Source organism: Rhinopithecus bieti, unplaced genomic scaffold, assembly GCF_001698545.2.
Source record: "Rhinopithecus bieti isolate Rb0 unplaced genomic scaffold, ASM169854v2 scaffold_15197, whole genome shotgun sequence".
NCBI classification, from domain to species: Eukaryota; Metazoa; Chordata; class Mammalia; order Primates; family Cercopithecidae; genus Rhinopithecus; species Rhinopithecus bieti.
Window position 1 is genome coordinate 1,259,050 of NW_016808366.1, and position 14,911 is coordinate 1,273,960.

General features: G+C 47.0%; 1 long non-coding RNA gene across 8 annotated transcripts in view; it reads right to left on the reverse strand.

Annotated features, from left to right (window-relative positions):
• The window catches only part of LOC108538512 (uncharacterized), a 30,307-nt gene that overhangs the window by 12,667 nt on the left and 2,729 nt on the right, over positions 1 to 14,911 (reverse strand). For 3 of the 8 annotated variants that reach the window (XR_001888099.1, XR_001888097.1, XR_001888095.1), the window contains exons 1-2: positions 6,084 to 8,573; positions 4,190 to 4,319 (exon numbers count right to left, since the gene is read on the reverse strand). This is a non-coding gene — a long non-coding RNA (uncharacterized LOC108538512). Of the gene's footprint in view, positions 1 to 300; positions 343 to 1,175; positions 1,567 to 3,525; positions 3,636 to 4,189; positions 4,320 to 6,083; positions 8,574 to 14,911 lie in introns of those variants that run through there. The other 5 variants (XR_001888098.1, XR_001888094.1, XR_001888092.1 and 2 more) reach the window with 5 other exon arrangements.

Genomic DNA, 14,911 nt, shown 5'->3' on the forward strand with positions numbered 1-14,911 from the left:
ATGTTTCTTTTTTTTTTTTTTGAGACAGTGTCTCTGTCACCCAGGCTGGAGTGCAGTGGCGTGATCTCGGCTCACCACAGCCTCCGCCTCCCAGGCTCAAGTTGATTATCATGCCTCAGCTTCCCAAGTAGCTGGGATTACAGGTATGTGGCCCCACGCCCAGTTAATTTTTGTATTTTTAGTAGAGCGGGGTTTCACCATGTTGGTCAGGCTGGTCTTGAACTCCTGACCTCAAATAATCCACCCACCTCGGCCTCCCAAAGTGCTGGGATTAAAGGTGTGAGCCACCGCGCCTGGCCTCCAAGATGGTTTTCATATTTCAATTTTGTTGCATCAAATAATCTAGGAAGGAAAGAAAAAAGAAGAGAGCCCACTTCTTATATGTCACAGGGTAAGTGGAACACTCTATCCCCTTTCACTGTATTAACCTGTTCACTCACTGTATCACACTATGAGATAGGTGCTGTTATCCTAACAGATGAGGAAACTAAGGAAAAGATGATGTAACAGTGTAAGGTCATGTAGCTTGTAACTGGCAGGTCAGGATTTGCACCGGCCAGAGACAGCCTTTTTCAGCGTGTAGGAAAAGTATCTGTTCCACACCCATCGCTCAGTTCATGGCTGAGACCCCCTATCATAGAAGACAGATTAATAACAGAAAAATATGCCAATTTATTTAACATAAGTTTCACATGATACAGGAGCCTTCCAAAGGAAGGCTCAGGCCCGTGAGAGGTGGATGACACCTCGAATCCTAGTACTTTGGGAGAACAAGGTGGGAGAATCACTTGAGCCCAGGAATTCGAGACTAGCCTGGGCAACACAGTGAGACCAAATCTCTACCAAGAAAATGTTTAAAAATTAGCTGGTTGTGGTGGTGCACACCTGCAGTCCCAGCTACTTGGGAGGCTGAGGACACTGCAGGGGAGAGTATTACAGATTAGGTTGGGTGCAGTGGCTCACGCCTGTAATCCCAGCACTTTGGGAGGCTGAGGCAGGCAGACCACTTGAGTACAGGAGTTTGAGACCAGTATGGCCAACATGGTGAAACCCTGTCCTATTAAAAGTACTAAAATTAGCCGGGCATGGTGGCACACGCCTGTACTCCCAGCTACTTGGGAGGCTGAGACAGGAGAGGCTGAGACAGGAGGATCATTGAACCCGGGAGATGGAGGTTGCAGTGAGCTGAGATCGTACACTACACTCCAGCCTGGGTGACAGAGCGAGACTGTCTCAAAAAAACAGGCAGTTTCAGACTTTAGAGTATTTCAGATTTGAAATAGAATAAATTTATTATCTAATGGTAACAAACAACTGGGGACCAGTTAGGGCAGGAGCTGTCTGTTCCGATTCTTCTTTGCCTCTGGGTATAGAGTGGGACTCTTCTGGAGTGAGCATCTTATGACCTACTTTCAGGCAACGGTAGGTCAGAGCCTCCCGCTGTGGCCGGATCTCACACTGAGTGACCCTTCTTGCTCCTTCGGTTTTCTCAGTTGCCAAGTCACCATATTGTCGGGCATCATGTTCTGAGCCCCAACACACAGACAGCGTCTACAAAGTCACTGCCTAAGCGGCAAGCCAATCAAATCAATAAGCAAATACAATTTTAAAAATAAAATCAAAGTGACTAAGATGGCAAAATAATGTGTTTTCTCAAACAATACCAAGTCCAAAGGTAGGGCAGGCAATGAATTTACCAAAACCAGTAAGTTCATGACAGCTGGCCTTTCTTCCACCTGTCATCCCCAGTGTGCGCTCATCCTTTTTTTTTTTTTTTTTTTTTTGGTGAGATGGAGTTTCACTCTCATTGCCCAGGCTGGAGTGCAATGGCGCAATCTCCACTCACTGTAACCTCCCCCTCCTGGGTTCAAGCAATTCTCCTGCCTCAGCCGCCCCAGTAGCTGGGATTACAGGAATGCGCCACCACACCCGGCTAATTTTGCATTTTTAGTACAGATGGAGTTTCTCTATGTTGGTCAGGCTGGTCTTGAACTCCCGACCTCAGGTGATCTGCCCGCCTTGGTCTCCCAAAGTGCTGAGATTACAGGTGCGAGCCACCACGCCTGGCTGAACTCGTCTTCTTAGGCCAGTACTTTCTGTGGTCTCCCTATGGCAGCCACAGTTCCAGCATCCCTTGCAGATGACAAAGTCCACAGGAAGAAAAGGGATGTCCCTGACTTGGGTGGCTTTAGATAGTGAGGTAAACTTTCCCAGAACATTCCCATCTGACCTCCCTTCTCATCTCTTTGTCTTGTAGACTGGTGAAGATTCAGTCTCCATGTCTAGGTAGGGGCTTTGCCACCTCTAAAACTCAGAGCTGTGGAAAAGATCAACAGCACTGGGGTCTCATTAGCAAGCAGGACAGGGAGAATGGTTATGAGGAGGCAAACAACAATGTTTGCCACGGGCGTAAAGGCATGCAAAAGGCTAGTATGTTCTGGAAATGATAGTCAAATAAGAAATTGTCAGGAGAAGGCCGGGCGCGGTGGCTCAAGCCTGTAATCCCAGCACTTTGGGAGGCCGAGACGGGCGGGGGGATCACGAGCGTCAGGAGATTCACAGTGATGACCATCCTGCGCCTAGATGCCGGGTGAAGAGACCGCGTCTCTACTAAAAATACAAATACTCTAAGCAACCCGGAGCGACGAGGCGGGCATGCCTGTACAGACGTCCCGAGGCTGCTCGGAATGTGGAAGGGGCTGAGACAGAGCAAAGACGAGAGAATGGCCGTGAACCCGGAGCGGAGCTTGCAGTGAGCTGAGAGCCGGGCCACTGCACTCCGCCTGGGCGGCAGAGCAAGACTCAGTCTCAAAAAAAAAAAAAAAAATAAAAAAATACAAGATAGATTTGGTCAAGGCGAGAGGGATGAAGATATGCCTCGCCAGCCATGTTTTGTTAAAGAAGTTACCGGCTCGCTCGGCCAACGGGCGCGGTGGCTTCTATGCTTGTGAAATCGCACCAGACACTTTGGAGAGGACCAAGGCAGGATCACGAGGTCAGGAGATCGAGACAATCCTGGCGAACACAGTGAAATCCCGTCTCTGCTAAAAATACAAAAAAAAACCCATTAGCCAGGTGTTGTGGCAGGTGCCTATAGTCCCAGCTACTCGGGAGGCTGAGGCAGGAGAATCGCTTGAACCCAGGAGGCGGAGCTTGCAGTGAGCCAAGGATCGCGCCACTGCACTCCAGCCTGGGCCACAGAGCAAGACTCCATCTCAAAAAAAAAAAGAAGGAAGTTACCAGCTAATATTTGGCTGCATTGTATAGGTCCATGTTCCTTAAGCTTTTAAAATTTAAAGACAGTGAGATATCAATGTTAGGAGATTTTTAGTATTCCTTTTTTACGTAGTAATCATATAAAATTTCCTTCAAAAAACAAATGCTCAAGGCCGGGTGCAGTAGCTTATGCCTGTAATCCCAGTACTTTGGGAGGATGAGGAGGGTGGATCGCTTGAGCCCAGGAGTTCAAGACCAGCCTGGGCAACATAGCAAAACCCCATTTCTACAAAAACTATAAAATATTACCTGGGTGTGGTGGCACAGGCCTGTAATCCAGCTACTCTGGAGGCTGAGGCGGGAAAATCACCTTGTTGCAATGAGCCTGAGTAACAGAACAAGATCCTGTCTCAAAGGAACTGAAAGAAAAATAAAAAAGGTTCAAAACAAAAATTACACAGCAACATATATAGTAACACTAAAATTTCATAATCTAGGCTGTGCGTGGTGGCTCATGCCTGTAATCCTAGCACTTCGGGAGGCCGAGGCGGGTGGATCAATCACCTGAGGTCAGGAGTTCGAGACCAGCCTTGCCAGCATGGCGAAACCCCTTCTCTACTAAAATTACAAAAAAAAATTAGCCGAGTGTGGTGGCAGGTGCCTGTAATCCCAGCTACTAGGGTGGCTGAGGCAGGAGAATCGCTTGAACCCGGGAGGTGGAGGTTGCAGTGAGCTGAGGTCGTGCCACTGCACTCCAGCCTGGGCAACGAGAGTGAAACTCCAAAACTCTGTCTCAAAAAAAAAAAAAAAAAAAAAAAGTTATAATCTAGTCATATCATAGCAGTGAAGAAATAACCATGTGTGTAATTCTTATTTGTACTTTTTTATAATTACAAAAGTAATTCTTTTTCAAAAAATAGGAAAATTCAGAGAAGCCCAAAGAATAAAGTAAAAATCACCCATATCCCATCACCTGGCTGTAACGACGTGAAGTCAGAGTTGGGGCCTCACATACGTAGTAGTTTGGCATACAATTACAATAGTGATTTCTTTTTCCTTTGTAAGAAAGCACTTCAAATTCAGTTTCTTCTTACCATACTTTCCTGTCAAACAAAGCAAAACTGCTGGTCAGTGTAGAAGGGGGAAAAGCAACAAATGCATATGGTGGCTTATGAAGTATAACATATTACATTAGGGAAAGAATAAGTATTATTGCTGTTGTATTTCTGTTTGACTTGCTACTCATACAACTGGTTATCTAAGCCCAAACTCTATAATGTAAGGAAGTAATGAAAAATCTGCCTTTGAGAGCAGCGAATGCTTCAGTGTGGTTCTGGCAGGGAAGGAAGGGGGGAAGGGTTGTAAGAACCGGGGCCAAATTTCATCCTGGCAAGTTGGAGCTTTCTTCCTGAGCGTGGTTCCTGGTCAAGGCACCAGGGCTCAGGAATGAGACAGACATTAGCTTGTTTTGGTTGGCACCTCTAGGACAGTTTTGTCTGCACACTGTGCCTCTGAGGAATGGCCCCTACAAAGGGTCAGGATGCCAAAATTCTGTAATCTTTCACTTTCATTTTAAAAATGAAATCTGAATATCTCTCCATCTAATAGCAAACCACAGTGAGACCATTTTTTTTTTAAAGTCCAGACCTGCCTAGGCAGGAATCCATTTTGGTGGTTGTTGATTTTAGTGTTTTGTTCAAAGTCTCCTGTTTCTTTATGAATTCTCTTTCACACAAACTTGTTAGTGGCACTCAGTTTCCTCGGTAAACTTTTTGGTTTTTGTTTGCTGCTAGCTTTTAAAAATCTATAGACAGGCGGCCGGGCGCGGTGGCTCAAGCCTGTAATCCCAGCACTTTGGGAGGCCGAGACGGGCGGATCACGAGGTCAGGAGATCGAGACCATCCTGGCTAACACGGTGAAACCCCGTCTCTACTAAAATACAAAAAACTAGCCGGGCGAGGTGGCAGGCGCCTGTAGTCCCTGCTACTCTGGAGGCTGAGGCAGGAGAATGGCCTAAACCCGGGAGGCGGAGCTTGCAGTGAGCTGAGATCTGGCCACTGCACTCCACTACAGCCCGGGTGACAAGAGCAAGACTCCGTCTCAATAAAAAAAAAAAAAAAAAATTTAAAGACAGGCAAAAAATCTCCTGCTGCTAAAAAGCTGCGTGACCTTGGAAAAGTCACTTAACCTCTGGAGAAAGTTCAAGTTAGAGGGTCATAGTGGACTGGAGAGGATTTTAGAGATCAGAGTTCTGCCCTTCCTGTTTACAGATCTGTCATTCAGAGAGGGTGACTAACTGGCCAGAAGCCAAACAGCTTTCTTGAAGTTTTATTATTTTGATTTTTAAGGAAAGGAGTCCAATGAATTTGCAAATTAACTAAGCAGTGTTTGAAAAGAAAATATGCAAGAGATATTTAAGTGTGAGAGGAAACTAAAGCTTTGAGAACTAGAGATAAGATACTTTATAATAACTATCCAAATTGGTTTGTTGGAAGCAAACGTGAACTGTGTAAAATGTGGAGCATTTGATGCACCAAGAAATATTTACTTGACTGCCCACTTGGAACTTGAAAGTTCAGTGGGGAACCAAGAAGATAATTATAATGTAATAAGTGCTCCGCCTGATTAAAAACTGCAGTGTTCTCATGAGAACTAGGAAAGGCGTTCAGAAGGACATTCCTGACGTCTTCTTGGAAGAGGTCAAACGTAAGCTCTGATCTGAAGGAAAAACCAGAGGAAAGAATATCCCTAACAAGCAATCGATTGCACATGCAAACCCAGGAAACTTGATGGGTTAAATAACTAAAGGAAAAGTGGTCAGGAGGATGTAGAATTCTGAGACGTGAACGGTGAGCAGGAACTCTTACCTGAGGGCAGATTTGTAAACTGCAGACTGACAGGACCTGCTGGAGGGTTTCCGCTCTTCCTCTCAGTGTACGCAATTTAGTTTGGAAACAGAGAAAAGACAGACCCAGTGAGACTAAGTAGAAAAGTATTTCTCCAAATATTTTGACCTACAAAATGCATTTTCCCTGTTGCCCAGTATGTACACAGATCCGGGGACACGCACACACAAACTGAAAGAAGTTTCCCAACAAGACTTAATTTTTCTACACAGGATGTCCGCTGACATTTTCTACCTAACCTTTTGCATTTTCTAAATGGTGAAACTGCATGACTCATCTGATTTCACTACCCATTAAGTCACAACTCAGAGTTGGAGAAACCTTGGGTTAAGGAAGTTGCTGTGATACTCCAGAAGAGAACATTTAAAACTATAGGATCTAGGGAAGCAGAAAGATGCACAGAAGGATGTGGAATGATTCCAGAGGGATTTAAGAGATCGAAGAGGACCCAAAAGAGTGCTTACAGATAATGCCAAGTTTTGGCTTGAACTCGGGGCAGACAAAGGGATCGTGTACTGAGATAGGGAACCTCAAGTGAAAGATGAGAAACTTGAGAAATGCCCGATTCTTTTGTATGTGTGTGTGTGTTTCTGTAAACACAAATACGCTCCTTAATTTGAAGTACATCCCAAGAAAAACATGTGACTCCAGAAAATGCCCAAGTTTTATTAAAAGAAGAAGGGAAATGGCAGAAATGGAAAGAAGGGAATCAGTGGAGAGGGGTGGACTCGAGCACTTAGGCACAAGATTCCACTTGGACAGGACAGGCAAGCGTCAAATCCCCGAGGAAACAGACAGCCCAGATCAGACTCACCTGATGCTTTGCTGCAGCTGCTATGGGGCTTTTGTAAGCTGGGAATGGGTTAAGCATAGCCCCGGCTGTTCATTCAGCCACAATGTTGGCAGGAGTTAGCTTCTTTACACATAAAGTTGGCATCACATTTGGAATTCACAATCACTAGTTCACAAACGTCACAGGCATTTCTTAGGCACTTCTTATATAAATGGAAATACCATTAACTTTCTTCTTCATGCACGCTCTCTGACAGCATCGGGTCAAAGGGACTTTTTTCCTGCCTCTTTTCATAGCTTCCACCGTCCCCATCCTTCTTCTAAATCTTTAATTTTGCAAAGCCGTAGGGAGTGGTGGTAGCCTGTGGCGAGTTGAAGATTTTGAACAATAGGTGTTTCTGAGCCGAGTTTATTGAAAGGGTCTTGTCTGTGTCCTGGGGGAGATTGTAAATGAGATGTCAACAGGAGCTCTTTTGTGTGGATGGCATTCATCCTGAAAGAGAGGAATTCCCTTACTGTGCTAGTATTTAAAGTACATTTGTTGCTGCTTTTGCTAAAACTTTTTATCCAACTGCCAGAGCTAACAGCAATGAATGAGTCACTTGGTGTGATTGTAACTTCCTTCCCTCCTTAGCAAAGCAATGACTCAGTCATTTACATTTAGAAAGGCAGGCTCCTAAGAAGATTTCTTGGATTTTCATCAGCTTGAGCCTCTTTTCTTGACCATCACGTGGGCTTGATCTGTCAGCAATCCTGTTAACCCGGGTGAGGGGAGTTTAGCCGGGCTGTTTTTCTCCTTCCCTGGAAAACTTCTTGCTGTTTTGCTCGTTTCTTTTTTAAATCCAAGGAGAAAGACAAACACAATTTCCTGCCTTAAGCCCTTTTCCTTTCTCTCTCCCTCCCCCCCTTTTTTTTTTGTAAAGGACAGGCAATTTCAGTTTACTATAATTACCCTGGGCTGAGGTTTGACTAACTCCACCTTTAGATGATAAGGCAACCGTTTTATTACCTCGCTGCCAGGTGCCTGAGGGTGACAAGACTTGCCTTTATCTGGTGACCGGACAAGGTTATCAGCAACTGCAAATGGGCTGAACCTCGGAGCAGGGGCCATCAAAATGCTTCCCTCCCCTTGATCCATTTCCCAACCCTTTATCGGTAGTTCATTTCAATCCGAAGACTAGCTCTAGTTTCTGCAAGTTTTTCCGCATTCCTGCACCTTAGCTCTATCGTCTTGTGTTCTCTCTGGAACACAGGCAGCGGCAACAGCAATCTTAATTATGAGCAGTCAGTTCCCCCCATGAGCCCAGAGCACAAGCATGAAGTCTCGACCACAGTCCAGCACACCACACGCAGGATATATTCGCGACCTCGGCTTAGTCGATCTGCAGTATTTATAGTTGCTTTTTCAGAGTTGATACTTAATAACATCTTTGGCCTATGATGCTAGAAATCCCTCCAAAATAAAATCGTATTGCTTGTACTTTCTATGGTTCCTTTTGAAAACTGGAATATAATCCACACCAGGAGGCAGTGCCGTGCTTGTTTGAGATAATAAACATTACTACTGCTCGATTTATATCTGCAGTTCATGAACTTATTTGTCTATCAACACAAGTTTCTTTTTTTTTTTTTTGGACGGAGTCTCGTCCTGTCTCCCAGGCTGGAGTGCAGTGGCGCGATCTCGGCTCACTGCAAACTCCGCCTCCCGGGTTCACACCATTCCTCTGCCTCAGCCTCCCCAGTAGCTGGGAGAGTGGCTGGGACTACAGGCGCCTGCCACCACGCCCGGCTAATTTTTTGTATTTTTAGTAGAAACGGGGTTTCACTGTGTTAGCCAGGATGGTCTCAATCTCCTGACCTTGTGATCCGCCCGCCTCGGCCTCCCAAAGTACTGGGATTACAGGCGTGAGCCACTGCACCCGGCCAACACAAGTTTATTCTTTAATTCAAACTATGTTACTTGCACTGTCTCGGTTATCTGTTGGGTGGGAAATGTGGTATAAGAGCACACATTTTGGGAAATGGTTTCCAAAAAGTGTGTACTAGGCAGAGCTTGAATGAATGAAGAGAGAACTTGCAAACAGGCTTTTAGGCCAGTGTCCTGGGCAGCATCAAAGCACAGCGGCACCCGGCTTGTACCTAGCACGGAGCTGCCCTCCTGTCAGTGCAAATTATAGTGGGCCAAGGTAAAGAATGTAGCTTTTATTTATTTATTCATTCATTCGAGGAGTCGTCTCGCACCGCAGCCCAGGCTGGAGTGCAGTGGCGTGATCTCCACTCACTGCAACCTCCGCCTCCCAGGTTCAAGCGATTCGCCTGCCTCAACCTCCTGAGTAGCTGGGATTACAGGCGCCTGCCACCACACCCAGCTGATTTTTTAATTATTATTATTTTTTATTTAGAGACAGAGTCTTGCTCTGTCACCATGGCTGGAGTGCGGTGATGTGATCTGGGCTCACTGCAACCTCCGCTTCCTGGGTTCAAGCGAGTCTCCTGCCTCAGCCTGCCAAGTAGCTGGGATTACTGGGGCGGGCCACCATGCCAGGCTAATTTATTTGTATTTTTGGTAGAGACGGGGTTTCACCATGTTGGTCAGGCCGGTCTCAAACTCCTGACCTCAAATGATCAGCCCACCTCGGCCTCCCAGAGTGCTGAGATTACAGGCATGAACCACCACGCCCAGCCGTAGGTTTTATTTATTTTTCTATCTGTGAAATCGAACTGCAGCCTGAGGGTAGCAGATGGGAAAGGAGGGGTGGGGAAGAGAATGGAAAGATGAGTTAAAACACACACACACACACCCTTGCAAATGTGAAGTGTCCATCTGTAAGACCGCATCAGATTACTCCATTCTGGGCTGGGCGCAGTGGCTCACACCTGTAAACCCAGCACTTTGGGAGGCCGAGGTGGGTGCATTGCTTGAGGTCAGGAGTTCGAGACCAGCCTGAAACATGGTGTAACCCCATCTCTACTAAAATACACAAAATAGCCGGCACGGTGGCAGGTGCCTGTAATCCCAGCCACTTGGGAGGCTGCGGTGGCAGAATTGCTTTAGCGGGGGAGGTGGAGGTTGCAGTGAGCTGAGATCACATGATTGCACTCCAGCCTGAGCCACATGGTAGACTCTGTCTCAAAAAAAAAAAAAAAAAAAAAAAGATGACCCCATTCTGTAATGTATATAGACATCATTCTACACTGTGGAAAGAAACAGTTCAAGTCCCCTACTAGGGCCCTTATTATCATTATAATAAAAATGAATGAAAAGAATGCTTCTGGCTGAGCATGGTAGCTCATGCCTGTAATCCCAGCATTTTGGGAGGCTGAGGCAGGTAGATCACCTGAGGTCCGGGATTTGAGACCAACCTGGCCAACATGGTGAAACCCTGTCTCTAATAATACAAAAATTAGCTGGGAGTGGTGGTGCACACCTGTAATCCTAGCTACTTGGGAGGCTGAGACAGGAGAATTGCTTGAACCTGGGAGGTGGAGGTTGCAGTGAGCAGGGATCCTGTGTGCCATTGCACTCCAGCCTGGGCAATAAGAAGGAAACTCTGTCTCAAGAAAAACCCAAAAATAAACCAAAAGAATGTTTCTGAGTACAGTGTGTGAATCACACACATGGTGATGAACTAATGAACACCCAGAACTCCAACAGGAGACGATGTCACAAGTATTAACAAATCTGACCTTAACCCTGGGCAACACAGTGAGACCCCATCTTTACAAAAAGTTTTTAAAAAATTAGCTGGATGTGGTGGTGTGTGCTTGTGGTTCCAGCTATTTCGGACGCTGAGGTGGGAGGTCGCTTGAGCCTGGGAGTTAGAGGATGCAGTGAGCCATGATCACGCCACTGCACTCCAGCCCAGGCAACAGAGCGAGACACTGTCTCTTAAAAGAAATAAAAATAAATAAATAAATAAAATTGGCCGGGAGTGGTGGCTCACGCCTGTAATCCCAACATTTTGGGAGGCCAAGGTGGGTGGATCACAAGGTCAAGAGATGGAGACCATCCTGGCCCACATGGTGAAACCCCATCTCTGCTAAAAATACAAAAATTAGCCAGATGTGGTGGCACCCTCCTGTAGTTCCAGCTACTCAGGAGGCTGAGGCAGGGGAATTGCTCGAACCCGGGAGGTGGACGTTGCAGTGAGCTGAGATCGCGCCACTGCACTCTAGCCTGACAACAGAGGGAGACTCCATCTCAAACAAAACAAAAAACCAACTCTGTCCTTGGAGCTGTCTTTTCCTTGAAGATGTGAAACCTTGCACACCTGTCACCACTCCAGTGCCACCCTCCACAGGTGGGCTTAGTTAGCACAGAGCTCCAGAACCCGAGATGCCTCTGCAGTGGGAGTAGGATGGCATCCTTCTGCCACAATTCTAAAAGCCACTAGCCAAACTTGACCTATTTACAGTGCGGTGATGCCACCTCTCCCTGTAGACAAATTCAAGTACTCGATTAAGGGGCGTTTCCCAGACCTTGATTGTTTTTAATATAATGAGACTACAGGTAAACACCCAGCGAACGAGGAGGAGGATGGGGGTTGGTAGAGTACATTGGTATAGATTTTAGTATTGGACTTCACATGTTCCTAGGTTCGTAGATTGGTTTTATTTAATTTTGGCAAATGACGAGTACCTAACAGAAAGATAGTATTTTAAATGCAGTCCTTGCTGGGCGCAGTGGCTCATGCCTGTAATCCCAGCACTTTGGGAGGCTGAAGTGGGCAGATCACTTGAGGTCAGGAGTTTGAGACCAGCCTGGCCAACATGGTGAAATCCCATCTCTACCAAAAAGACAAACATTAGCCAGGTGTGGTGGCACACGCCTCTAGTCTCAGGTACTAAGGAGGCTGAGGCAGAAGGCTGCAGTGAGCTGAGATCACGCCACTGCACAGCAGCCTAGGCAACAGAGCGAGACTCTGTTTCAAATAAATAAATACAGTCTTTAAGGGACACTTAAGGAGTAATGGAAGGGACCGGGCACGGTGGCTCACACCTGTAATCCCAGCACTTTGGGAGGCCAAGGCAGGCAGATCGCTTGAGGTCAGGAGTTCGAGACCAGCCTGGCTAACAAGGTAAAACCTCATCTCTACTAAAAATACAAAAATTAGCTGGGCGGGGTGGCACGCACCTGTAATCCCAGCCACTAGGGAGGCTGAGTTAGGAGAATAGCTTGAACCCAGGAGGCAGAGGTTGCAGTGAGCCAAGATTGTGACACTGCACTCCAGCCTGGGTGACAGAGCCAGACTCCGTCTCAAAAAAAAAAAAAAAAAAAAAAAAAGAGTAGTGGAGGGGGAAAGAGCCCTGGGGTCGCCTGGACAAGTTCATCTCTGGATCCATGTCCTTCTCTATCAGTGACAAAGTTGGATAATGAATGAGGCATAATTTTTTTTTTCTTTTTTGAGATGGAGTCTCGCGCCACCCACCGGGCTGGAGTGCAGTGGTGCAATCTCGGCTCACTGCAACCTCCGCCTACCAGGCCCAACCAACTCTCCTGCCTCAGCCTCCTGAGCAGCTGGGACTACAGGCGTGTGCCACCACGCCCAGCTAATTTTTGTATTTTTAGTAGAGACGGGGTTTCACTATGCTGGTTGGCCAGGATGGTCTTGATCTCTTGACCTCGTGATCTGCCCACCTCGGTCTCCCAAAGTGCTGGGATTATAGGCCTGATCACTGCACCCAGCCCAAGGCATAATTATTTAAAGCACTGACCCTGTTATCTGAGCATCAGTAAGGAGCTGGTATCCTTTCTGGGCCAAGTGGACTGATGTAAACAGTATTACACAGGTTAACCCAGATACGTTTTCTGTTTTCCTTTGAAAATGGGGTTTCGGGAGGGCAGAGAAAAGGAGGAGGATGAAAAATTAAGTGCCTAACTACACAGACCAGGGGGGCCTGCAGCCTCCCACACGCCTGCGCTCCAGATCCAGGTAATTATTCCTCATCGTGCTGACACCAACAGGAAGGAATGGTGGATGCATTTTCTTTCTTCTTCACTTCCCCACGCATCCTGTTTTCCCAGGTTTGGAGGTTTGTGCCGGCCTTGTGCAAAAGCTCCTGTGCCAGGTCAAGCCCTGACTCCAGGCCCTCTGTTCCTAGGGCGACGGCAGCAGTGGGCTGCTTTGGTGGGGGGTCAGCCTTTTCTCCAAAGTCCAGCGAGCCTGCCGGTGAACCAAGGTTACTGATTAATCCACACTGAAGTCTCGGTGAGGACTCAGCCTGACCGGACTGTCTTTAGATGGGACGGACTCTGGTTCATACACAGGCCACTCACTCTGTACAGCCCCCCCTCCACTTACTGAAGCAAGATGAATTGGCAGTAAGTGCATGATACCCTGGTCCCATCTAGAAACAACCAGCTACTCCACAGCCTCAGGGTCAGGGATGCTCAAGTGCTATTTATTCTGTTTACCAGACATACAGCAGCAGGGCAGGGAGTCTTCACAGCCTGTTGCGTCATGTGATTCCATTCCAGATTTTTCCTTTTATTCCTGTCTCCAAGGCCCCATTGTACACGTGCTACTAATTCTCATGAAATGATACTAGGAGGTAAAGAAAGTTCCCTGGCTCTCAGATATCCATCTGTGTGTGTGCAAGCAGACAGAGCACAGAAAAAGAAGTAGAGGAATAACAAGGTTCCTAGTTCTGTGTGGGCTGAGCAAGAAAAAAAAAGAGAGAATAACGAGGAGTGAAAAGAACGAAGAAGAAAAACAGCTGCACAGGCAAAGGGCAGTGTCACAGGTGCCTCCCACGGTCCTTTTCCGAGGGCCCATAGGGGAGGCCAAGTGGGGAGAATGGGGGACATTAGGTGGATGACCCAGGGGACCAGCTGGTGTCAGAGCATGCTAGATGAGGATTTGGCCTGCTAGATCCATGTTGGCGGGACTGGCCAACATCAAACATGAGGGGCTCTGGTGACACGTGACACTGCACCATCAGAGATCACAGCGAATGTCTTTGCTGAGGTGTCCACTTTACTCCTGACCCGATCACCTCCCTTTCCTGATTATTAGTCCCTTTTTTTCCTCCAGGAAGTCTCTTCTCATCCCTGTTCATGCCGTCACGTAACAAGCATTTACCACACTAGTACCGTGCGCCGCGCCGTGTGCTGTGGTTACATCCGTGGATCAGACAGACAACAGTGTTTGATCTTGTAATTCTTCCATCCTTTAATTCCTTTCTCTCAGTCTGGCCAGAAAAACAAAAAAGTTCTCCTAACAGAGAATATAGGAACAGATTGCTGAAAAGTGACATCCGACAAGAAATGAAAGCTGATTGATGAAAGATTTAAAAGAAAAATGTCAGGTCAGGCTTGGTGGCTCAATCCTGTAATCCCAGCACTTTGGGAGGCTGAGGTGGACAGATCATCTAAGGTCAGGAGTTCAAGATCAGCCTGGCCCACATGGTGAAACCCCGTCCCTATTAAAAATATAAAAATTGGCTGGGAGTGGCCGGGCGCGATCACTGGCGCCTGCAGTTGCAGCATTTTGGGAGGCTGAGACAGGCGGATCAGCTGAAGTCAGGAGTTCAAGACCAGCCTGACCAACATGGAGAAACCTCATCTCTACTAAAAATATAAAACATTAATCGGGGGTGGTGTAACGTGCCTGCAATCCCAGCTACTCGGGAGGCTGAGGCACAAGAATCACTTGAACCAGGGAGGCAGAGGTTGCAGTGAGCTGAGATCGCACCATTGCCCTCCAGCCTGGGCAACAAGAGGGAAACTCTATCTCAAAAAAAAAAAAAAAAAAAAAAAAAATTAGCCGGGTGTGGTGGTGGGCACCTGTAATCCCAGCTACTCGAGAGGCTGAGGCAGGAGAATCATTTGAACCTGGGAGGTGGCGGTTGCAGGGAGCCGAGATCGCACCACTATATTCCAGCCTGGGTGACAGAGTAAGACTCGGTCTCAAAACAAAAGAAACGAAAAATGTCCTTCCCTGCTCCTGGCACTCTCCCCGCCCTAGCCTCCTGGGCATGCTATCTCTCAACAAGAC